At 42.0% G+C, this 26,485-nt stretch overlaps 1 long non-coding RNA gene across 8 annotated transcripts in view; it reads left to right on the forward strand.

Moving 5' to 3' along the window:
• The window catches only part of LOC307189277, a 925,047-nt gene that overhangs the window by 684,471 nt on the left and 214,091 nt on the right, over window positions 1-26,485 (forward strand). For 7 of the 8 annotated variants that reach the window (XR_013829131.1, XR_013829132.1, XR_013829133.1 and 4 more), the window contains one exon: window positions 20,607-20,755. The exons of the other annotated variant lie outside the window; for it this stretch is intronic. This is a non-coding gene — a long non-coding RNA (uncharacterized lncRNA). The remainder of the gene's footprint in view (window positions 1-20,606; window positions 20,756-26,485) is intronic. 8 annotated transcript variants of the gene reach the window in all.

Genomic DNA, 26,485 nt, shown 5'->3' on the forward strand with positions numbered 1-26,485 from the left:
TTGTGGATCTCCCTTCAGAGTGTCAAGACACAGGCTTCTTTGTTCACTTGTGTCCTAAACTTATAGGAGATTGGGTGATGGATAGAGTAGATGCTGAACTTCCAAGGGGCTGATATACATTTTTTTTTTTTTTTTTTTTTGTGGTACGCGGGCCTCTCACTGTTGTGGCCTCTCCTGTTGTGGAGCACAGGCTCCGGACGCGCAGGCTCAGCGGCCATGGCTCACGGGCCCAGCCGCTCCGCGGCATGTGGGATCCCCCTGGACCGGGGCACGAACCCGTGTCCCCTGCATCGGCAGGCGGACTGTCAACCACTGCGCCACCAGGGAAGCCCTGATATACATTTTAGAGACTAAATTCTCAGGAAACCTAACTGTGGTTGCAGATGAGGTTACCAATTCTAATACAACTTTATCTCTAATAAGATGAACATTTTGCTGTCTGTTTGATTCCTTTGTCTATTTCTTAACGTGGCCACACTCAGGAAGTAGCAGGATGTTACTTATGGGATCTCTGAAAACTCTTAGCACATTCCTTCTGTGGCAGCAGTTTCATTGAGCAAGTCCTAATCTACTCTAATAGCCATATTATCAGCACATGCTAAGCATAATTTCTAGAGAGACAGAGGTCTCACAGGAGCGTGGTAAGCATTACAGAGTCTTTGTTTTTAAATACATGCAATTTATTTCTTTTTGAACAACAAATCTTTTGTGTTTTTTTTTTTTTTTTGCGGTATGCGGGCCTCTCACTGTTGTGGCCTCTCCCGTTGCGGAGCACAGGCTCCGGACGCGCAGGCTCAGCGGCCATGGCTCACGGGCCCAGACGCTCCGCAGCACGTGGGATCCTCCCGGACCGGGGCACGAACCCGTGTCCCCTGCACCGGCAGGCGGACTCTCAACCACTGCGCCACCAGGGAAGCCCTGCCTTCTTAATAAGTATACTTTGCTCATCTCACCTGATTTTTTCCCTCTAAAGAGAGGAAACCAGCTTTAATTTTATGGCAAGTATCAGTGAGCTCTTTTAAGGGAGACATACAGAGGATTTAACTAAAATTCCCCCAGAACCCTTGTTTGGGGTTTTTTGAGGAGTAAATTAGACATACTAAGATACTAGATTGTATTGATAGAGGTCCCCAGGATAGGCCTTCATCCGGGGTCAATCAAATGACACCTTGAAAGGAGGCTTTTCCCCTGTGATCATTAGATGATTCCCTAACATATATGTAGCCTGCAGATACTAGATTATACACAATATGATGTGATTTTGCCATAGCACGGCAGTTTGGATTTCACAGCATATGCTATGCTTGAATAATAAGAGGGAAATTGGTTTTTAGTGATGTTACTTAAGAAGATTGATGGACTGTTTGTGCAGGGGCAGACTGGTCCTTTAATCCCAGGCCCTTCTTGCTAAGAGCCCAAACCACATCAAATTAACCTAATTCATTCATTCATTTGTTTATCGTCCATCCATCCACTCATTCATTTAAAAAAATATTGTCAGTTGACCAATTTCAGGCATTTTTTCAAAGTACTAGAAATAAACAAGTCAACAAAACAGATAGGAATCTTGAATTCTAGTGGGAAAGACTGGCAATAAACAAAATACATAAGTAAATTTCAGAGAGAAAAAAATAAAAACAAGAAAGAGGTGTGTCCGATGAACAGGGGCAGAAAAGGTGTTTCACTTTTAAATGGAGTGGTCAGGCAAGGCCATATAGAGAATAAAGCATCTGAACAAAGCCTGGAGGAGGAAAGGAGGGGGACAAGAATATACGCAGGAAAGGGCATTCCAAAGAGGAAAAACATTCTCTAAGGCTCTAAGGTTCAGCCTGGAGCACTTCTGCAGGGGCAAAGAAACAGTCAGAGGCTGGCGTGATTGGAGTCAAGTGAGTAGAGAGACGTTTAGGAAGAAATAAAGTCAGAGAGAGAAGCGAGGCCAGGTTACATGGAACTTTAGGGCCATTGTCTTTGAAATTACAGAACTGATACACTATTGACACTATGTATAAAATAGATCACTAATGAGAACCTACTGTATAGCACAGGGAACTCTACCCAGTGCTCTGTGGTGACCTAAATGAGAAGGAAATCCAAAAAGGGGGATATATGTGTAGCTGATTCACTTTGCTGTACAGTATAAACTAACACAATATTGTAAAGCAACTCTACTCCAATAAAATAAAAAACTGAGATGAGAAGACACTATAGATTCTGGGCTTTACCTTTGGTTAGTGTGAGGGAATAGACGGAGAGGCGTGAGTTCGATCAAGGATAGAAATAGGGAGACCACTTAGGAGGCTAATGCAATAGTGCAAATATGTTGGCTTGAACCAGATTGGTACCAATGGATATGGTAAGATGCAGTCTGGATATATTTGGAAGATCAAGACAACAAAGTTTTCTATAAAGAGTGAAATAGAGGCATGTTTGGACTGGAAGATTAGGAGTTTTGCTCTAGACATGGTAAATTAGAGATACCAAATATACAGTTGACTATAGAATGTTTGATTCCAGGAAAAAGTTCCAGGCTGTGGAAACACCCTTGAGAATATCCAGCCTATAGATAGAATTAAAACCAAGATACTGGATGTGATCACCCAGTGAGTTGGTTTAGATAGAGAGGAGAAGAAAACCAAGGATATTACCCTGGGGTACTGGAAGATTAAGAGCTCAGAGAGATAAGGAAGAACTCACAAGTGAAAGTGAGAAGAAAAAGCCCATAGTTTAAGAGAAAAAGTCTGGAGTGTGCTCACTTGGAATTAAAGAGTAGATAACGGGGTTGGGAGAAAATAGAGTATGTCACACAATGCTCATAGATCCACTGAGATGAGTTCCAAGACTGGGCGTTGGATTTAGAGATGTGGAAGTTGCTTGTGACCTTGACAGGAGCAGTTGTTGCTGAAGTTGTTCCTGAAAGTCTTATCAGATTGGGCACAACAGAACAGTGGTGGATAAACTGGAGACCATGACTATATAGCTGCCTCTGGCCCCCTTTCCTTGAAAGCCTGATGTTTCAGTGGTAGGCAACACTGCTACTCACCAATAATTCTCACGAAATCCCCCTTTAAGCACCCAATAGGCTCACCTCTCCTCTCTGCCTTGAAATTAGTTATGACTGTTTGTCTGGCTTTGGCAAATAAATTGTCAGCAAGTGACATGTATCCATTCTGAGCAGATGCATTAAGATCCAGTGTGTGATTATCCATCGCTTTCTTCTTTCTGCTGTTGCCAGTGATATTCAGTAAGGTGGAGACTTCATCAGCCTTGGTCAAATCTGAACAGTAACCCTCCACAAATGTATGATGTTCATATGGTGTAACTGAAGAATAAACTGTGTTGTTTCAAACCACTGAACTTCGGGGGTCTGGTTACTGCAGCCTGCCCTAGCCTAACGTGACTAATAAAGCAGCATGTGCCCCAGCTCTGCCTCTGTTGTGCCTGATGAAACTGTACCTATACTGACCGACTGACCACAGCCTGCTCAACACTTACAGGGACCTCACAAGCTCTCTGAAAGATGAGCATTTCTCATCAGTATCAGCAAACTCAGAATAGTAATAAGCAGCCCTTATCCTACCCTAGACATAGAGCCCTCCTCTTCTCCCCAGGGAGGTGGCGGGAGACGGCAACGAAGCATGCTTTAGTTCAGTGTAGCTGTGGGAGGAATAGGATAGGACCTGTACATTCAGTGTAAGAGTCCACTGGATTAGAAAGAAAAAAATCTGCTTTCGTTTTACCCTGGAATTAGGAAATTCATTTTATGCAGAAAAAGTACCCATAAACAATGTGTTTGGTAATTATTAGCTATTATTTTTGTTGCAACTAGTGCTCTAATATTGCCATTATTGTTGTTGCTTTTATTATTATTATTGTATGTAGGTGGTCACGATGACACTGAATGTCAAAGTAAAATTTTATTTAGCACAAAAATTTATTTTCCACCATTCCCTGTATACCAGGGGATACATGAAAAAGAAAACCTGAATTCATTCAATATTTGCTAGATGTCTGCTGCATACTGGGCTTGTACTCAGAAGATGAATGTTGGCCAAGCCATGGTCAGGTTCATTCCTCCACTTCAGCTCCTTGGGGATTGGAGTCATTCACACAGGAAAGGAAAGCTCTCCATCAACCCCATTTATCTTGAGAGGGGAATGCAATAGAAGGCCATATATTCCCCTTTCGGCACACTGATGGTGCTTTTTCCATAAGATTATGGCTCCCTAACCACCAACCTGCAAGTTGGAAAATTGGACTCAATCGGATTAGGTGATTTGTAAAGGCTGAAATGTTAAGTGACAGAGAGAGATAGAGAGAAAGATACAGAGAGACAGAGTGAGTAGAGAAAAAAAGAAGAAAATGAATACCTATGTTCTAAAAAATGAGTTTATTTCCCATTAAGTATTTTTTTTCATTGTCCAAGAGAATGTAAGTTTCTTATAATACATTGAATTTAAACAATGGCAGTTATGCAAGGAAATTGTAGCTGGTGGAAACCCGGAACAGTATGCCAAATGACTCTGCATTCTTTTTTTTTTTTTTTTTTTTACATCTTTATTGGAGTATAATTGCTTTACAATGGTGTGTTAGTTTCTGCTTTATAACAAAGTGAATCAGTTATATGTATACCTATGTTCCCATATCTCTTCCCTCTTGCATCTCCCTCCCTCCCACCCTCCCTATCCCACCCCTCTAGGTGGTCACAAAGCACCGAGCTGATCTCCCTGTGCTATGCTGGCTGCTTCCCACTAGCTATCTATTTTACGTTTGGTATATATGTATATATGTCCATGCCACTCTCTCGCTTCTTCACAGCTTACCCTTCCCCCTCCCCACATCCTCAAGTCCATTCTCTAGTAGGTCTGTGTCTTTATTCCTGTCTTACCCCTAGGTTCTTCATGACATTTTTTTTTTATTCTTAAATTCCAAATATATGTGTTAGCATATGGTATTTGTCTTTCTCTTTCTGACTTACTTCACTCTGTATGACAGACTCTAGGTCCATCCACCTCATTACAAATAGCTCAATTTCGTTTCTTTTTATGGCTGAGTAATATTCCATTGTATATATGTGCCACATCTTCTTTATCCATTCGTCCGATGATGGACACTTAGGTTGTTTCCATCTCTGGGCTATTGTAAATAGAGCTGCAATGAATATTTTGGTACATGACTCTTTTTGAATTATGGATTTCTAAGGGTATATGCCCAGTAGTGGGATTGCTGGGTCATGTGGTAGTTCTATTTGTAGTTTTTTAAGGAACCTCCATACTGTTCTCCATAGTGGCTGTACCAATTCACATTCCCACCAGCAGTGCAAGAGTGTTCCCTTTTCTCCACATCCTCTCCAGCATTTATTGTTTCTAGATTTTTTGATGATGGCCATTCTGACTGGCGTGAGATGATATCTCATTGTAGTTTTGATTTGCATTTCTCTAATGATTAGTGATGTTGAGCATCCTTTCATGTGTTTGTTGGCAATCTGTATAGCTTCTTTGGAGAAATGTCTATTTAGGTCTTCTGCCCATTTTTGGATTGGGTTGTTTGTTTTTTTGTTATTGAGATGCATGAGCTGCTTGTATATTTTGGAGATTAATCCTTTGTCAGTTGCTTCATTTGCAAATATTTTCTCCCATTCTGAGGGTTGTCTTTTGGTCTTGTTTATGGTTTCCTTTGCTGTTCTGCATTCATTCTTGTCCACCTTTTTCTTCCATAAACTGCACCCAGACAGACCATTCAACTCCACAAGGCATTGAGGACTGTGAGATATTATGTCATTATACTGCTGATCAAACCCATGATGATCAAAAATTACTCAGCTCCCAAAATTGATGCGGCACAGTAAAATCTGGGTGAGACTGGTACCCAGCCTCAGGCCTGTCAGATCTGTTAATGTACTGGGAGCAAAAGGGTTAGTGGAACCAGCATTTATGGAACCTTAGATTCTTCATCTATAAATTGAGAATAGCAATCCTACCCTACAAGGTATCTAAAGGATGAATTCATTAAAAAAATAAAATATTTTATTTACAATGTTAGGTCTCACTAGATACATGAGGCTGGCAAAGATTTGATATTTTTAATCAACAAGCATACACTGAACAACTATACGCCATAATCCCTGCCCTCTGAGAGTCTTCAATCCAGTGCAGGAGACCACCAAGAAAATCACAGCTGAACACTTCCGTGTAAGTCCTGTAACTGAGATCGGAAAACTTGCTCTGATAAAATCAGGAAAAGAGAACAAACCTGGTCTGAGGCTCTCCTAGAAGGTTTCTCTGAATCCTGAAATATGTTTAGAAAATTTCTGTGTCTTCACTAAGGGAACAGTTTATTCAAAGTCATGGATCATTGAAAGGGATTGAATTAATTTCCTAGAGTTGCCATAACACTGTTATAAACGGGTGGCTTAAAACAACAAAAATTTATTGTGTCATAGCTCAGGAGGCTGGATTCCAAAATTAAGGTTTTGTCAGAGCCATGCTCCCTCCAAAAACTTAGGAGAGACTCCTTCTTCACCTCTTCCAACTTCTGGAAGCCCCAGGCACTCCTTGGCTTGTGGCAACATCACTCTAATCTTTGACTCTGTCTTCACACCTCTTTCTTCTCCTGATGTGTCTCTGTCCTCACGTGGCATTCTACTCTGAGTCTATGTCTATGTCCAAGTTTTCCTCGTCTTACAAGGACACCAGTCCTATTGAATTAGGGCCCGTGATAATGACCTCACCTTAACTTGATTACATCAACAAGGACCCTATTTCTAGGTCACATTCACAGGTACTGGGGGTTAGGACTTCAGCTTCTTGTTTTGGACAGGGACATAAATCAACCCATTAAATTCATGGGAAGTTAAATGTGGCATACAGGGAACATGTTGGGAAAAGAGAGGAGAAGGCTGGAGCCAGATGGTGAGGAACACAAAATGCCACGTGGAGGAGCCCTTAGGCATGTTTCAGTTGGAGAAGGAATAAAGCAGCTTTCTCTTTATAAAGATAACTCTTAGGGAAATGAAAAAATAGATCAAATGGGAAGTGACAGTCTTGTGTGAAGGCCATAGAGGTTGTCCAGATGAATAGTAGGGAACCACAAATGAGGCCAGAGCTAAGGGGAGTTTCTCAGATGAGATGACAACTGATCCTATTGTGGGAGAATCAAGAGAGGAAGGAATTAAGAATGACTCAGGGGTTTCTAGCTTTGGGCACTGGGTAGTTGGTGAAGCCATTAACCAAGAGATGAGTCATGTGCAGTAAACCCAACTGGGAATTAGAATATGGAAGAGGCAGCTTAAAAGTTTAATTTAGTATATGTTGAGTTGGTCTGGAAAAAAAATTAAGCAAAATTTTGAGGAATACAAATGATGAGTTAATTTTGCATTGGGCTAGTTCTCCTACATTTCAAAACTTTGAAGAGGTTGTATTCTTGACTCCTTAATTAATTAATTTAAATTGAAGTACACTTGATTTACAATATTATATTAGTTTCAGGTTTACAACATAGTGATTCAAAATTTTTATAGATTATACTCCATTTAAAGTTATTACAAAATAATGGCTATATTTCCCTGTGCTATACAATATATCCTTATTGCTTATTTATTTTATTGACTCTTCTAATAGTGAGGCCACCAGGGTGACACATTATCCAAGGTATGTGAATTTTCTATTGCTGCATAATAAATTACCACAAACTCAGTATAACTTAGAACACACTTATTATCTCACAGCTTACATGATTCAGAAGTCTGGGCATGAGTTAGCTGGTCCTTTGTTCAGGATCCACCAGGCTAAAATCAAGTCAGGACTGTGATGTCTTCTTAATCTCAGTGTCCTCTTCTATGTTTACTGGTTGTTGGCAGAATTCAGTTCCTTGTGGATGTAGGACTGAAGCCCTCAGTCTTCTCACAATTATGTGCCCTGTGGCCCTCTCTATTACAAGGTACTTTGCTACCCTAAGGCCAGAAGGAGAGCATCTCTGCTGCTTTAAATCACTTTCACTTCTAGACCATCATTTAAAGTACTCAACTGACTAGAGCAGACCCACCCAGAATCATCTCCCTTTGAATAGCTTAAGGTCAGCTGCTTATATCTGAAAATTCCTTTCACCTTTGCCATATAATGCAACCTAATCATGGGAATGATATCTCATAGTCACAAGTCCCTCCCACACACAGGGAGGGAGGGAATTACACAGGATGTTTATACTACCTGGTGGAAAACTTGAGAGCCATCCTAGAATACTGTGCATAACACAAGGTAACACATTGAGTGTTGGTAGAGCAAGGACTATACTTGCTATTTTCTGCCTCCAATGTTTTTAAGTTAATTTTATTTATTTGGTTGCACAGGGTTTTAATTGTAGCACGTGTGCTCCTTAGTTGTGGCTTGCAGGCTCCCTAGTTGTGGCATGTGAACTCTTATTTGTGGCATGCATGTGGGATCTAGTACCCTGACCAGGGATCAAACCCAGGCCCCCTGCATTGGAAATGCAGAGTCCTAACCACTGTGCCACCAGGGAAGTCCCTTCTGGCTCCAATTTTTTTTTTTTTTTTTTTTTTTTTTTTGCGGTATGCAGGCCTCTCACTGCTGTGGCCTCTCCCGTCTCAGAGCACAGGCTCTGGATGCGCAGACTCAGCGGCCATGGCTCACAGGCCCAGCTGCTCCGTGGCACGTGGGATCCTCCCAGACTGGGGCACGAACCCATGTCCCCCGCATCGGCAGGCGGACTCCCAACCACTGCGCCACCAGGGAAGTCCTGTCTGGCTCCAATTTTAATGTTATTTTCCAATTTGTTATTTTGCCCCTAGTGATGACACGCATCTGATTCTCTTTGGGTAATAAAATGTTTACGTAGGGTCATGATGCTGGACTCAGCAACTATCAGCTGGACTCTTGTATAAAATTTATTGACCTTCTTAACCATGATCATGAGTTTTTGCACATGCGTACCACCAGAAATAAAGATTCGCTTTGTACTACCCAGAATAAACTAACAAAACAAGAAAGTTGGCACATATTTTAGAAATGTTTAATGAATTTAAATTTTCTAGGTATCCCCGATACTTCCCAGTCAATGTCACAACTGTAGCAATTAATAATAACAGTGATGATGATGATGATTACTCTTAATTTGCACTCATCCATTTTCTCAAGTCAGCCTCGTTACAACCCTGTGGATTCTATTAAATAAACAGTAATTTATCCTCACCTATGTGTATTTTAGTAGGCTCTATGTGTACAAAAATAAGTTAACTACAATGTTTATCCTGATCTAGCTCAAAGTCTAGTTGTGTGAAATATACAGATCATGCTATTTCATTTAAGAAAGGAAACAAGGTTCATAGAGGGAAGTTACTGAGTAGAAACTACATAGTTTATTAAACAGAAGAGATCACGTATTCTGACTTATAGCCAACATTCTTCCTCCTGCCTCTATCATTGTTTTAGTGATATAATATTCAAATAATTCACATACATCTATTTATCCTTTAGAATAACACTTTTAGCTAGATATAAGTAGTGGAAAGAGAGATAGCACTGAATAAAAAATGCACTTGATTTCTTCATAGACGCTGCTTTTTCTAAGTGCCTGAAACTCAACACACCTTAGCAAGGAAACATCTGACTTTGGCCAATAGGTTGTGTGGCTGTCTTTGTTGTTTCAATAGGTTGTGTGGCTGTCTTTGTTGTTTCAAACTGTTTGGAGCAATCTCTGACAATGAGACAAGAGTAACCTTCTCTCTAGTTCTGTGGACTGGATTGTTCCTGAAGGTCAGAAGAAATTTCCCAGGGAATCACAGCTGGAAGGAGGGCAAGTTTACCTAATTGCTTTGCTGATACAGAGGGGAAACAAACAAGCTAATGAACAAACAAGCAAACACATTCTGGAATCAGTGAAAGACAAGTGATTTTGAGGTCAGGGCAATCAAAGTAGGAATCCAGATTCTTCAGGGAGATCTCCTCAAGAATAATGCTACCTAAACAGATGCTGCAGAAAGGGCTAAATTGTTTTCAAAATTGCTTACCTCATATTCAGAGGAGAAAACGATATTCAGAAGTGAATGAAATAGCTTTGTGCCCAAACAACTGTATTGTTCTAGATAAGATCCTTGTTATTCCTTATTTAGAACTACTTAAAAAATTCCCATTGAATCCCATTGTATTTTTATGTCTGACCTCTAATTTGCTTGGGCTTCCGTCACCTGGGTCCTCCATCACAGTAAGCTAGGAAGGTTTATAAAAAAAAAAAAAAGGCCGAAGTTTTCTATTCTGTACACAGCATTTGAGAAAGTTTCTTTTTTTCTTTTCATCAAGTCATTCAAATTCACTAATGATTAGACAAAGGGAGTAAATTGTCTGCTAATTAAATCTGCAGATGGTATTCAATAGTGAAGGTACATGAGGATAAAGGAATAATGTAAGAGGCCTCAAAAGCTTTGCATTCTATATGCGACAGAACGGAAGGGCATGAGTCAGTGTGTGCAACTACATCTGTCAGATAAAAAAAAGCAGAAGGGAGGCTACTAGGAAAAAGAGCTATTCTATAGCAGTGAGAAGACATTTGCAGGAGAAGCAAGAGAGGACTCTAATAGCTGTGAGATAACAGTGAACAATGATTCCTGTCTGGGTTAGCTCCTGGATTTGTTTATAGGAGACTTCCCATGTATATAATTCTAGAGAGAAAACCCCAAAGCCTTGTCCCCCAAAGAGTTTCTGATATTTGGCAGACAACCAAGTCCACATCCTATCTCTGGCCACAACATGGCTGCTGAATTAGCCTTTGGGGTTTCCTTCAATGTCAAAGTAGAATAAGCTTATTGGCTATATAGTATGTGGCCACATGCTAGGAAGTGTGCAAAACCAGGTGATACGGATGGCATAGATTTCTTAATTATTCATTTTGCTCATGGCAACTAAGGTAACCTTGTTTTTATATTAAAACAAAAACAGGTACTAGTGTGGCAAAGAATAGACAATTTGCATGGATTTTGAGCTATAACTCAAGACTTGAAGGAGATTAATGCCAGCTTGACCTACATCTCCAGATCTTCCAGGGTCACTGTTCTTCAGTGTTACATGTACTTAGGTAGAAAAAGTTAAGAAACTTCATATGTTCCAAATATGTGCATATCATGATATGAAACAATTATTTATTTTTAAAATGGATTACTGTATTCAGTATTTTTTAAAATTTATTTTATTCAAGTATAGTTGATTTACAATGCTATGTTAATTTGTGCTGTACAGCAAAGTGATTCAGTTATACATGTATATTCTTTTTCATATTCTTTTCCATTATGGTTTATCACAGGATATTGACTATAGTTCCCTGTGCTATACAGTAGGACCTTGTTGTTTATCCATCCTATATATAATAATTTGCATCTGCTAATCCCAAACTCCCAATCCATCCCTCACCCACCCCCTCTTGTCAACCACAATGTATTAAGTATTAATAGAGAGCCTACTCTGTACCAGATACTTCTATTGGAATGAAAAGAGGTACACTACACTAGTAGGGACTACAATTCCCTACTCTCAGTAACTTGTATTCAAAGTCTATATTATATTTATGAAGTCCTTCACCTGTGGTAATTTAACATAATAATGTGTAATGTATTATTAATTGCTATTCATTTATTAGTTTACTTTGTACACATTTCGGGGTTATTGCATGTGCTAAGCACTGTGCTAGGCATTAGAGCTACAGAAGTGAATATTCCAGTCCTGTCCTTTGCCCTAAAACAGCATGAATTCTAGCAAGGAAGTCCATCAATTAAGCAATGAGTTCTAATGCTATGTGGTCACTTTTTTGTTGTTGTTGTTGTTGCTGTACGCGGGCCTCTCACTGTTGTGGCCTCTCCCGTTGCGGAGCACAGGCTCCGGACGCGCAGGCTCAGCGGCCATGGCTCACGGGCCCAGCCGCTCCGCGGCATGTGGGATCTTCCCGGACCAGGGCACGAACCCGTGTCCCCTGCATCGGCAGGCGGACTCTCAACCACTGCGCCACCAGGGAAGCCCTGTGGTCACTTTTATGTAAGAGAAATAGAACTTGGTAAGGGATGCTTCAGCAAGGGTGTTTCATCACACTGGAATACATAAAAGTCCTCTAGAAGGAGATATGTTTAGACCTAAACTGGACAGATGGACAGAGTGGAAAACCCTGTATTTTAGGTAGAGGAGTAGCATGAGAGAGGCGGAGAGTTGAGCAGGAACCGCGCTTATGCTAGGCCGCACATAATGGCTAGAACGCATCATGAACAGAATGTGAAAAGATGAGGCTGCAGGCATAGACCTAATCATGGAGATCCTCACCGGTCATGCTAATGGATTTTTGTGCATTATCCTAAGGACGACTGAAAGATCATGAAGGGTTTTAAGTGAGGGTAAGACATAACCAAACTTGTGGTTTTTATTTTATTTTTAAATTAAAAAAAATTTATTTATTTGGCTGCATTGGGTCTTCGTTGCGGTGCGCAGGCTTCTCATTGCAGTGGCCTCTCTTGTTTCAGAGCACGGGCTCTAGGCATGCGGGATTCAGTAGTGCAGCATGAAGGCACAGTAGTTGTGGCTCGCGGGCTCTAGAGCACAGGCTCAGTAGTTGTGGCTCACGGGCTTAGTTGCTCCATGGCATGTGGGATCCTCCCCGACCAGGGCTTGAACCCATGTCTCCTGCTTTGGCAGGTGGATTCCTAACCACTGCACCACCAGGGAAGTCCAAAGTTGTGGTTTTTAAATGGTCACTTTGGCTTTAGTGTGGAGAATGGATTTGAAAGGGCAGAGTGGAAGCAGGGAAACCATTTAGGAGTTCATTGTGAAATCCAGGCAAGAGAAGATGGACTAAAGTGATATTTAGGAGGTGAGTGCAGAGGATTTGTTGCTTGGTTAGAGATGGGTCCAAGGTGAGGGGGTGGAAGGTGACTCTTGGATCTGGGATGGTTAACGATTTGCATGCGGTCACCACAGTAATTTGGGGAAGAGAAGGATATGGTTGCTTTGGGATATTTTGTGAAATCACTTGAAACATCTAAGTAGAGATAATCAGTGAAGAGAGAACAGGAGCCCAGAAAGCAGGAACAGAGTAGACCTTGAGTTTTTTCAAATAGGGTCTTGTTGACTTTGATGGTAACTTCTGTGGTTGGCAAAGCAATACCCTATTATATTCTGCCTGTTGGGCTAGATTTCCTACCAGGAGCTGAGGCCGAGACTCTTCCCATTAAACCAGGGTGGGGGGCCGGAATCTACTCTGTCTTGTCATCAGGGAATAAGTCCAACCTTATCCTGAGACGTGTCTAAAGTGACGTGCAAGGGCTTGCAGCCCACCGGTGGAGAGTGGAGACCTACATGGAGGCCTGAGCCTGGGTCTGTGTGCTGCCAATCTAGCATGCTTTTCTTTATCCCACCCCCAGTCCATGAAAGCCCACCCTATCCTCAGAGTCAGTGGTGAGTCTCTGTGTCTTGTTCTACCTTCAACCGTGAAGAGTACCCACGTGTTTTCCCCTGGGTAATGCTACAGGCCCCCACGCGGGAGCCCCTTCTCCCTGCTAAAGGAAGCCAAAGGCCCCTTTGAACAAGAGCCCAGTCTCTCCCCTCCCAACCGTCACTGTCACACACTGGCCAGTCTGGCAGTGCGGCCAGCTGCGAGTGGACAGGCCGACGGACAGGAAGCAGGGATCTGCCGCTCACGTGCACCCAGGCAGCCCAGGGATGGAAAAGAGGTGTGCTGGGCCTGTCTGGCCCTGACGGCTTGTGCCACAGCAACGCATCCATCAGCACCATGTTGTGCCAGCCCTCATGTCACTCAGAAGTAGTTCGGCACCAGCTCCAGGGGTGGCCTCCGGAGAGCCAGCGAGTGCCTGGGCTCCCGCGGAGAGAAGCGTTACCAGGTCTATCGCAGCATCCGCCACACCTCCTTCTCTTGCCAGATAATTAGGACACAGTCCAGTTGGGCGACTTTGTCCTGCCTGAGGAAGTGACAGCTAATACAGGGCTGGCAGAGGAGAGCATTCTGTGGTTCATAATGACTATCCAAACAGGCAGAAGCTGTCTGAAGCATCTAAGGAAAGTTGAGTTTGGCGTATTTTTTTTGGGGGTGTGGAGGTGGGTGAATAGCAAGGCCAGGTGTGCTTTGAAATGCCAATCTTAACTATATGGACACATGTACACTTATTCACAGGGATACACACACTTGCACAAACACCTAGACACAAACCTGCCTATTCGTATATAGGCTAACTTTGCACAGACCACAAGCATGCAAACCGGTATATGTGCGTGGAAAACATGCATGCTAATATGCATGCTTATAAACACACTCGTGCAAACTTGCATTAGGATGCATGCTCGAAAAACACAGATGCATAAGTGCATTTGCTGCATGTGTGGGTGCGCAGAAGCACACAGACATTGACATACAAAGGCACATGTACAGTCAGACTGATGAACTCATATAAACACAGGCAAATCCAGGTATGAATATGTGAAAGGACACTTGTAAAACACATGCACTTGCGTCCACGCCTGCACGTGCTGTTATCTCAGGGAAGAATTTAAAAAGAAAGGGAGAAAGGATGAAGAACATTTATGTATTGGATTTTCTACCTGTCATGACTCACATCATTTTCAAGTGTGTAAAGCAGGAGAGGAAAAAATCAATTCTTGATAGGAGAGGTTCAAGGAGGTGTGAAATCAATTATATTTTATTTTCAGATATCATTCAGAGAAGTTTACACTCTTTTAGAAAAGTCTAGTCTCACCAGGGGGCAAAGAACCAGCTGGAAATGGTAATGTGAAAGGCACTGCAAAGTTCAAAGCAAAGGCCAGTGCTGAGGTCAGAAATGACACTTTCATCTTCTCTGGCAGGAGAAGGAGGTTGGGAGGTTTTCAAGTGCCCGATTCAAATAATGGCCACAAGGACTATCTGATGTGACACCGGTCACCTCATTGATTGCTAAGTTTGACTTGGTCAATTCACATTAAAAAATAAATGTTCGTGAGATCTTAAGAGAGCCTTGGAAAACTCTTTTTTTTCTTCTCCCTTTTTTAATACAAAGAGACACAGGGGCTGGAAGAAGAGGCGTGGCTTGCCCAACATCATCCAGGAAGAGGGTGCAGATTCTGGGGCTAAGCCCAGCCAGCTGATTTCCCAGCTCCAAACTTCCTGCTTCTCCCATTAGACATCTGCCTTCAGAGCACCCTCCCTACCAGGAAGAACTTTGGTTCCTCAAAGACCTTTATAAACATTGCAACAAATGAACTCATGTAGTGTTGGGGGCATTTAATTACCAGACACCAGGCTGAGGGGTGGTGGCTGGCCAGAGGTATCAGCAGGGCCCAACGTGGGTGGCATGTGTCTAAGACTAGCACAGCCCAGGCTCTTTTCTATGTGAATACTTCCCTGCCTGTGGGATCACTTTTATTCCTAAAATATGCTAAAGTTGCTTGGGCCTTGATGACCAGGGCTGGGTTCCAGAATATACTGCGGGATGGTGTAGTGAAAAAAATTAAATTAAATTAAAAAGCCCAGCATACTTTGTAATGCAGAAACCTTAAGCAGATCAGCTCAGCAAAAAGTGAAAGGATCGGGGGAAAGTGGCAGAGAAGGCGACATTGACCAAGTCAGATGTTACCATCATAAGTTTCAGGTTTCTCATTGAAGCTGAACAAAAAGCTAAATCTGGGTTGCCAGGGGAGTGAAATTAGAGAATGTATCTGAAAACGCCTTGTAAGTGTATTGGACAAATGTCAGGTGTGTTACTGTCTGCACTCTCAGTGAAGGAAAACATAATCCCAGAGCGTTTCTTCTTGTTTGTTTGTTTTTGTTTTTGTTTTTTTTTTTTGCGGTACGCGGGCGTCTCACTGCTGTGGCCTCTCCCGTTGCGGAACACAGGCTCCGGACGCACAGGCCCAGTGGCCATGGCTCACGGGCCCAGCCGCTCCGCGGCATGTGGGATCTTCCTGGACCAGGGCATGAACCCGTGTCCCCTGCATCGGCAGGCAGACTCAGAGCGTTTCTTTATGTTGTTACCCCCACTGCGAACGACCTTATTGTTCACAGAATCAGACTTGAATCGTCCTTTAAAGATTGGCCAAGTGAGCTGACCTGAGCCGCCATCTCTCAAGACCATGATTTCTGGCATTTTCCACACTGCTTCCGGGACACATGAAGGGATGTTACTCGGTGCCATGTAACAGTAGGTCTTATAATAAAATAATTTTACGAAGTGCTATAAATAAGATTTCCCTCTTGCAGAGTCACAGAACACAGAAGCATCGTCAGAAGCATCTTCAAAGTTCTGAGAGGTCTTTTGGGAAGCAAACCTGCTCAGTTTGGTTAAACCTGTTTCTAAAACGTTTGCAGATGTTTTCATCTTGGGCCAGCCCTGCCTCCCTCACAAATACCTTAAAAAAAAAAAAAAGTTGCATACCTATTAATATCCTAAAGAGGGATTTTCCACAGAACGCAATTTTGGGATGTGCTCATCTGGTTCAATGTTCTCATTTTAGATAGGAAACATCTGATGAGGGAAGTAGGTTGGCCAAGATCACGTAGCAAATGAAGGATAGACCTATAATCCCTGATGTTCTTACTCTTCTTAGAATCCATATTGGGTACAATTTAGTACCTGGCTATACCCTGTCTTATTGTGTTATCCTTTATTTATAAATTTGTGCATATTTTAAAATGATGTACGTGTAAGATCACTCACCATAGTTTCTGGAACATTTCAATGACTCAGTGAATGTGGACTCAATACGTCTACGTGTGCGGCTTGCCCAGGTAGACCGTGAGGTCCTGGGAGGGGCCGTGCCTCCTACACTTCTGGGTGTTCCCACGGCTCCTGCAGTCCTTCCAGGCACACCGAGGCCCTCCGTAACTGCTGTCTCACCTACTGATGGCGAATCGGAGGCAGCCCTAGTTTTATGCCCATTGGAGGGAAAGGAGAAAGCAGGACCTTAAAGCAATAAAATGAACCGTTTCCCCTACAGAGTTAGTCTAACATTAATAAAAGCTGCATGTTGCACTATTATCCTCTCCTCTTATTATTTTCATGTATTTCATACTGGATATAAATGTCAGAACACTTTATCTGTCCTCATTTCCATGGGATTTATTGCCACTGAAGGAACACATGTGGCGACTTCTGGCAAGGGAAGCCTTGTCCTTAGTGGCCTTCCCTCCCCAGCCCTGTCCAAGGTCCCTCAGTGACTGCAGAGCTGTAGAAACTGGTCAGGGAGCGCTGTGTCTGTTGTCATAAGCCAGGATGCACAACCACTTTTCCTGTTTTCCAGTTCGGTGGCTTGGGGCAACTTGCTTTTACTCTCTGGACTTCCCTGATGGGAAGCAGGAGTGGTGGTTTTGAAGCATTCGTTTCCCCTCACCACACCCAACTCTCCTTAATAGAACCATGGTTGTGTTCAGATCTGTATCCATCCTTCTCAGGATCAGATGATTCATGGGAAGTTATGCTTACCCCAGAACCGGGGATATATTCTGATTAATCTGAACCAGTGATACTTCAATCTGCCACGCACCAAAATCACCTGGAGGGCTTTTTACAACACAGATCGCTGGGCTTCAGCCACAGAGCCTCTAGTCCCATAGGCCTGGGGAGGGAGTGTGGAATGTGCATTTCTAATGCGTTCCCAGGGGAGGCTGATGTTGGAGTTGGGCCCCCGCTTTTTAAACCACCCCTGTAAGCCACATGGGGTTTTCCCATTCTCCAGTTGGTCTGGCTGTGCTATTTTAAGTTGTTTCAACTCATTCGCCTCAAGAACAGAATCTAAGACAAGGATCTGGGCTCATGTAGTTTTTGTTTTTGTTTTTTTTTCCCCCAAAGTAAACAAGGGGATATCCCAAATTTATTTTTTGAGACAAACATAATCCTGGGGCTTCCCTGGTGGCGCAGTGGTTGAGAGTCCGCCTGCCGATGCAGGGGACACAGGTTTGTGCCCCGGTCCGGGGAGATCCCACATGCCGCGGAGCGGCTCTGCCTGTGAGCCTGCGTGCCCAGAGCCTGTGCTCCGCAACGGGAGAGGCCACAACAGTGAGAGGCCAGCATACCGCACAAAAAAAAAACAACAAAAAAACCCAAAACAAACAAAAAATAATCCTGATACCCAAATCTGGCAAGAACATTACAAGAAAACAAAATTATAAGTCAATCTCACTCGTGAACATAGATCTAAAAAACCTTAACCGAAATATTTTGGCTCAAGTGGTTGATGGGAACTTGATCCTAGGAATCACTGTGAAGGAATGAGGATGTGAGAGGCAGAAGCATGGGAAGCCACCAAGGGGAAGTCGTGGGTCAGTGTCCTGTGTTTGCCGTCGGGAGTTACTGCTGGTGCAGACCTTCTGTAGGTCTCAGAATTTACCCCCTAAGGAATGAGGAGGCCAGGATTTTTGTTCCCGTTTCTCACCTATATAAGTTTTCTCCTTAGGACTTTGACTCTAGCATTTCCAGCCTGGCCCATGAGGATGCTGAGCACAGGCCAGTGATGTCCCTCAGGCTCAGAGATGCAGTTTCCTGAGGAAAAATCAGGACATAGATGGGATTTGCCCAATAAATTTCAGGTGATCTGGGCACGGGCTGAGGGGCATAAGGTGCTGTACTTACAGCGTCTGCTACTGATGAACATATGATGCGGTTCTGGCCAATAACATGTGAGGAATATCTGCTGGGGGACTGTGGTCAAGGTTTCTTTGTTCTTAAAAGGACAACAGTAGAAGAGAGAGAGTTTCTTCCGGATGTTGTCATAGTCTGACTTGGACACTGAAATTGCTATATCCATATCATGGACAGGAGGAGTAGCCTTCAGATGAAGGTGCTGCTGAGGAGAGCAGAGTGGGGAGATTGAAGCACCTTGGGTCTTTGATGAATTTGCTGAGATACTGACGTATTATAGCTGGAGCCACCTTACTTCTGGGTCTGTTGTATGAGAGGTAGCAAATGGTGTCATTGTTTAAGACATTAATCCGTTGTTGGATTTGGGCTTTTCTATTACTGGTTGCTGAAACACCTGCTATGCTGATTCCCTGAAATGCAAAATTGAAATGGTGCTTACCACCCTTGCTGCTTCAAGTGTGGTCTGAGATTTAGAAGCACCACTGGGGACCAGAATTTCAGGTCCCCCTCAGACCTCCGAATGAATCAGGATTTGCATTCACCAGGTCCCTGGGTAACTCATGTGCATATTAGAGTATCAGGAGCCCTGCCTTGCGGAGCTGGTGATGATTAAAAGAGATGATGGACAGGAGTCAGACTACCCATGTTGAATTTGGTTATTGTGCTATATTGACCTTCATACCTCCTTCTAGTCATTTTATTCATCATTCCTTATTCTAAAATATTATATCAACCTATGCAAATGTATACAAATGTGAATTTCATTGCTGGTTAACTAGTCTGGAAGGTAATTTCTTTTTTAACGTAGGAGTTAGTTTTCCTAAATATTAATGAGCAATTAGAATTCCATGCTGAAAATAGAAGACACTGTGAGTTGAGGGTGGGTGGAGGGAGGTGAGGAATAACAGGATGCACAAGTAAACATGGTTATATATTGAGATTACTTCATGGCCTTGTACTTTTCTAAGCCTGACACCTGGCAATTCGAATGAAAGTAAACCAGCTAGCATCAGGGTGACCCTCATAAACAAATGAATCGTCTACTGGAAAAACAAGGAACAAATCAAGCAAATAGCAAGTGTCGCTATCATTTTAGAAGGGCTTGAAATGTGACTTTAGCTGGAGATAGCCTAAAGCATAATTTCTTACGGTGCATTCTTTAGAATTTCATGGAGTAAAATAGGTATCACTTAAATAATGACTGTGGTCAAACGAATTTAGAAAATGTTGGGAAACGATGATAAAGAGGCGAGCAGTGTGTTTACTAGATTATTACAATAGGTCCCTATTCAAGAGACTATTTTCCCTCTTCCAGAACTTCGCCACAATGTTCCTAACAGGTTCCTGTGTTTGCACACTTACCCCGCAAAATATTGTCTACACGGAGCAGCCATCGTACTGTTCTCAAAATGCTAATGATTTGGATCATCCTTCTGCTCAGAATGCATCAATGCATTCTATCTTCATATTTGTATTTTTTCCCTCTAACATTGCCGACAAATTCTTTCTTTAGCTGTTACGTGTTTTTCTCAGGGTCACGGCTGACATCCTCTCGCATTCTTCCATTTTGTTGAATATGCCAGGACATTTCATTTTTTTTTTCTGCGGTACGCGGGCCTCTCACTACTGTGGCCTCTCCCGCTGCGGAGCACAGGCTCCGGACGCGCAGGCTCAGCGGCCATGGCTCACGGATCCAGCCGCTCCGCAGCATGTGGGATCTTTCCAGACCAGGGCACGAACCCGTGTCGCCTGCATCAGCAGGCGGACTCCCAACCACCGCGTCACCAGGGAAGCCCGCCAGGACGTTTCTTATCTGAGCTTTCTTACATACTTAAATATCATTTCCTCAGACAGGCCATTTCTTATGCTCTCCCCTTCTCTTAGAACACCCAGTAAATTTATTTCAGAGCAACTTATAATTCATAATAATCTTTCTATCTGAGTAGTTAGTTATTTTTTATTTATTTATTTATTTTTGCAGTGCGCGGGCCTCTCACTGTTGTGGCCTCTCCCATTGCGGAGCACAGACTCCGGACATGCAGGCTCAGCGGCCGTGACTCACAGGCCCAGACGCTCCGCGGCACGTGGGATCTTCCCGGACCGGGGCATGAACCCGCGTCCCTTGCATCGGTAAGCGGACTCTCAACCTCTGCACCACCAGGGAAGCCCGAGTAGTTAGTTATTTAATATTTTTCTCTTCCCCTAAAAGGAAACCTATAAGAGACTTATTTCACTATCATATCCTTGTGCCTGGCACAGTGTCTAACGCATAGGGGACAATAAGTGAATATTTATTTAATAACTGAATAAATTGTGAATTGCTAACAGCAATGCCTGGGGTTTTTCAAATACTTTTTTTTTTTTCTTTTTCTTTTTTTTTTCTTTTTTTTCTTTTTTTTCTCTTTTTTTTTCTTTTTTTTTTTTTCAAATACTTTTGAACGTGGGTTTTTTTTTTTTTCCTTTCCCAGCCTAGAAGTAATATTCATGGAATATATTTTGAGAAATGCTTTTCTGAAGTCAAATCTACTCTTCCTAAGTGTGAAAAGGGGAATATAAGTTATAACTACATTTCAAGCTCTGACTAGCTGTGTGATCATGGGCAAAGTTGTTTCAAGCTTGAGACTCACTTGTGCGATGATGAGGCTGGATGAGATAATCTCTACAATCCTTTACAGCTCCCAGATCCTGAAGTTCTAATCACACAGAATCTTGCTCTCTCTTTGGTCCCGGGGTGAGCTCTCCAAGAGTAAGTCAAATCAGACTGACCTCATTTCACTCTAGAGTATTTATAGCCTGGGATGGAAGAACAGAGAAAGGAAGTCGATACAGCATATCTGGCTTTTCCACAAGTCATTTCACAAAGTCTTCCTTGATGTCTTTGTAGAAAGGAGTGAGGAATGAGGGCTTGATGGAGGTGTGATGGACTGGTTTTGTAACTGGTTGAAAGATGGTCCCCAGGAGTGCTAATTAATGGATCAATGCCAACCTTGGGGACAGGGACTGGAGACAGCCTGCAAGCTCTGTCCTTTGTCCAGTCCTGTTCAACATTTCTGTCAATGTCTTGGATAAAGAGTGAGAGCTCATAATCATCAAATGCGTAGGTGACATGACAGTAGGAATATGTTGAATGACGGACTCAGAATTCACAGTGATCTGAACAGCCCAGAGGAATGATCTGTATCTAACACAGAAATGTAGTAGTATAAAAGCAAAGTCCTAGAAATAGAAGCCATTGCAAACATTCATAATTACAAAAGTGTGTGTATGAGTGTGTATTTGTGTGTATGTGTGTTTGCACTTAGGTGTTGTATGTATATGTGCCTGGGGAACCTTTGGGGATTTTAGTTGATGGCAAAATCGAAATAATGGCTAGACATATTGTGGTGATCATTTTGCAATATATGCAAATATTGGATCTTTATGTTGTATACCTGAAACTAATATAATGTTATATATCAATTGTAACTCAATGGAAGTTAATTTAAAAATCAGAATAATAAAATAATGAAAGATGGCTATTCAACATGAATGTTTGCTGTAAACTGAAACTTCAAAAATAGAAATCTAGCATGTAAAGAGTCAGATGATAAATAACCCTAACCCCTATTCAGATGGGGCTCACAGTACCATTTCCAGTTTTTAAGAAGGGAAGACAAATTAGAACATGATCAAAGGAAAGAGACTAAGATAGAGAAAGAATTGAAGGAATTGAGATTTAATTCAAAGAAAAGACAACATAATTTGGAGGCCACGGTTATGCTACCTCCGCCAGTCAGTGATATATGTCTCTGTGACGTAACTTTTCAGTACCTGAAACTCTCTCATCATTCACTCATCAAGTTTTGTTTTCATTGCTTACATATGTCCTTCGTGAGGCCAAAGGTTCTATAAGGGCAGGGTTTGGATCTGTTTGATCACCACCAAACACCCAGTGATTACTTCAGAATCTGGAGCTTGAAATCAATGAGTTGATGAATAAATAGTTATTTTCCTTAAATATCTTTAATATTGTAAGGAAGAACCATTTATGTTTATGCTCTTTAATTCAATGGAAGAGCAAAAGTATCAAGGGCAGGTAAAATTTTATTCCATGTAACAATCATAGGTTTCTAAACACGCCATAGACTATTGGGACAAATAGTGAGTGTCCTATCACTGGTGGCAATCAAGCCAAATATGGAATCTGGAGGACCATTTGGCTGAGCCACTAGAGACAGGACTCAAACCACACATTCTGTTACAGGTCACCCACACATGGGTGACTTTTATATCCCTTAAAACTTGATTTTGATTCAGAGATTTGTTGTTCCATAAAATATGTTCTGATCCAACAGAACGACAAGTTATTTCCTAAATGACCAAAACTAATCCCTTCCTCCTCTTCATTTCTGTAGAACAACCATCCCTCTCTTACATCCTGATCATTTTCTGCCATATAGAGTTAGCTGTTCTGCCATATAGAGTTCTAACTTCCTACCAATTCAAAATAGAGGGACATTTCCATGTGCAGGAGAATTCATATATCCATCAATAAAAGGATTTCCGTTTTGTGCCACATTTCTGCTAAAACCTCTTAATTAAAATTGCAAGATTAGATCAGCTACTCAGATCTTTTAAATATGCATTTTTCTGCCTATGAACACCAGAACGCCTCCTGGTATTTCTTTTTTCTTACTATACAAATATGTGTAGAAATAAGTGTCAGACCTGTTTTTCTTTGCTGTGCAATTGGAGACTGAAATCTACTTACCCTCAAGGTGTTGTTGAAATAGAGGTGAAAAAATAAAACACAGACCACAGGAAAGGAAATGAAAAACAGGGAAGGTGATTAAAATACGCATTAAGACTCCAGAGTGGCAGAAAGAAATCAGGATGATAATATGTCACTGTCACTTCATTTTGGTTGACAAGTTTGTTTACCAACATGCAACCTCTTGTCTGGCAGAAAAAAAAAGGTGTTCAAGAAATTCTGTTGGGATTCTTTCATATTTCTCTTTGGGCATCAAACAGTTTCATCCAAAAATATTTGGATGATTTAAGAATAAATGAAAAGCATATGGATTAAAGTCCCCTTGGAATGTCCTTTGATTTTAGAAGAGAGGGCAAAAGTTCCTAGTGGAAGTCTCTTCCAGGTATGTGCTTGACTTGGGAACAGCGCACATCATCTAGGAATCTCTAGGAATCTCTCTTACTGTGGGTCCACCTCCCCCATACTTCCACCACTGGCTCTTTTTTAATTTAACAGTGTTTGGTAGTAATTACTTTGCCTACAGCACTGGGCTTTGTGCCACAGAGAACCAGATGTATTTCCTATCCTTAGAAAACTAATATTTATTAAATATCATAAATAAAAGTCAGTGTCAGGGTTCTAAGCTCTTTGTAGGTATCACTGTATATACTATTTACAATGACCTGATGAGAAAGGTACCATGATATTCTTATTTGTACCATGATATTCCCATTTTCCCTCATGATATTTCCTATTTTGCAGATGAAGAAACTAAGGCAGAGAGGTGTTAAGGAATTCATTCAACATTAGAGAGCTGGCAGATGTGTCAACTGGGAATTGAACCCAGGCAGTCTGGCTCCAGCAATCTTACGTTTAACTTCTACACATCTGTTTCTTGACGCGACAGCTACAAAACACATCCTTTTAGCCCAGAGTTAATATACTGCCTTGTTTTATTCTCAAGTCTACCCTGCAAGGTGGATATTCTTCCAGTAGTTTTATAGGTGATACAACTGGTCTCAGAGGCAGTTTGAAAAAAATGTATCAAATTCACAGAACTCGTGAGTGGCAGGACCCATAATGTGAATTCAGATTTCATCTAACACCTGCCTCAGGCTCTTCTGTGCTCCAGGACTGGCCCCTAAATTAACCGTATCAGAATTGCCTAGGGTGGGGTGGTGGGTTTGTGTTGGTTAAAAAAAGGTCCAGATTTCAGACGATCTTTGTAACCACTCATCTCTGAAGTAGGGCCTCAGGATCTTCATTTTAAAAAAGTGATCAGGTGATTTGAAAAAAAAATTTATTTATTTTACTTTTTTTGGCTGCGTTGGGTCTTCGTTGCTGTGCACGGGCTTTCTGTAGTTGCGGTGAGCGGGGGCTACTCTTCGTTTCAGTGTGTGGGCTTTTCATTGCAGTGGCTTCTCTTGTTGTGGAGCACAGGCTCTAGGAATGCGGGCTTCAGTAGTTGTGGCTCGCGGGCTCTAGAGCGTAGGCTCAGTAGTTGTGGTGCACGGGCTTAGCTTCTCTGCGGCATGTGGGATCTTCACGGACCAGGGCTCAAACCCGTGTCCCCTGCCTTGGCAGGCAGATTCTTAACCACTGCGCCACCAGGGAAGCCCAATCAGGTGATTTTTGACTCACAAAATTGAATTCCTCATGCTTCCACCAACAGCCTCTCATGAGGAAGAGACACCCACCAACCAGTGTTATTAGAGAATTTAAAAGGAGATAGAAGACGAGCATGTATTGATTGTGGGCTGACAAAGGAATGAAATAGCTTCAAAAATACAAATTGGAAAATCAGCTAATTCTGTAAATAGTCCATTTCTAGATTCATTGCAGAACTATGGCTGGTTATCAATTCTGGAGGCTTCTCGGGGTTTGGGGGCATGGAAAACAGGAGAGAGGTCAGCATGGTAGGAACAAAGAACATAGCGCTGGAGTCAATCCCTACCTATCACTCTTATTTGGCCTTGACTCTGGGTGGATTATGAATTCTCTGCATTTTAAATTCTTGATCTGTAAGATATTTGCCTCCTTGATTATTTTATATGCAAATTAAGTGAGCTACACGTCTAAAGCAGTTGACACACAGCAAGTATTCAGTAGGCTCTTATTTATTTTCTGTCTGCTTATGATGCTTCACAACCAGTCACATTTCTGAGGCAGATTCAATTGTCAACTGTCTTTCCTACCCACACCTGCATTAAACTAGCCATAATGAATTTCCAGTTTGTCAATTATTTCCATTCCCTTAGACCATAAAACTGTCTCTTTAGGAAAGCATTGGTCTGTTAATGTGAAGTTCATTGTTAATGGTAGGTGATGACTTACCATCCACGTGCACTTTCATTAGAGAAAGATGAAGGCATGCAGGATTATACCAAAGGAATGAATGTCTAATGGGAAAAAAAATCAGAGACATACATTTGTAATAGGAATATTTGGGGGCAAAATTTATTCAAGGATATCATTTAAATCCTAAATTCTATTACCTTCTCTATTTGAAATATCAGTTCAGAAATCACATCTTTCTTTTTATTTTTTGGTGGAAACAAAATTGTCAAGTTGCAAATTTAGAGGTCATTCAGAAAAACTCTTAGGCAGTGCTTCTCCTTGGAGTAAAGAAAGCAACTTGCTCATGTTATGTACGCAGAACACTGCGGTTCTCATGTGTTACTCAATAAACCCGATGAGATAGAAAGCCAGGCACCATTTTGCAGATGAGAAAAGCAAGGCTGAGAAAGACACAGATGTTTGCCAAGGTTGCCCAGATTACCCAAGACCAAGACTTGAATCCAAACACTAGACTCCTTCTCATTTACTCCCCTCCCTAAGCTATAGTACTTCCCGATTCCAGGCAGGCAAATTATTACGAATGAATTCCTTTCTCTATCTTTTTCAATCTCTCTTTTTAGAAACTTTTAATTAGTCTCCGACTCTCTGCCATTATTAGTATTTGTTATTAAGTATTAAGAGCCATCCTTGTTCCTTTCTCCTCTCCTGTTCCCCTCCCCAAGCTTCCTACTCTGAGGCTTCTGTTTTTAATTGTTATATTTTTTCACCAGTGATCAGTGGAGCTTCCCTAATGATCTCAACTCATTTGGAGGGTTTATAGCTCCAGCACAGAA

The sequence above is a fragment of the Stenella coeruleoalba genome, assembly GCF_951394435.1.
Source record: "Stenella coeruleoalba genome assembly, chromosome: 7".
NCBI classification, from domain to species: Eukaryota; Metazoa; Chordata; class Mammalia; order Artiodactyla; family Delphinidae; genus Stenella; species Stenella coeruleoalba.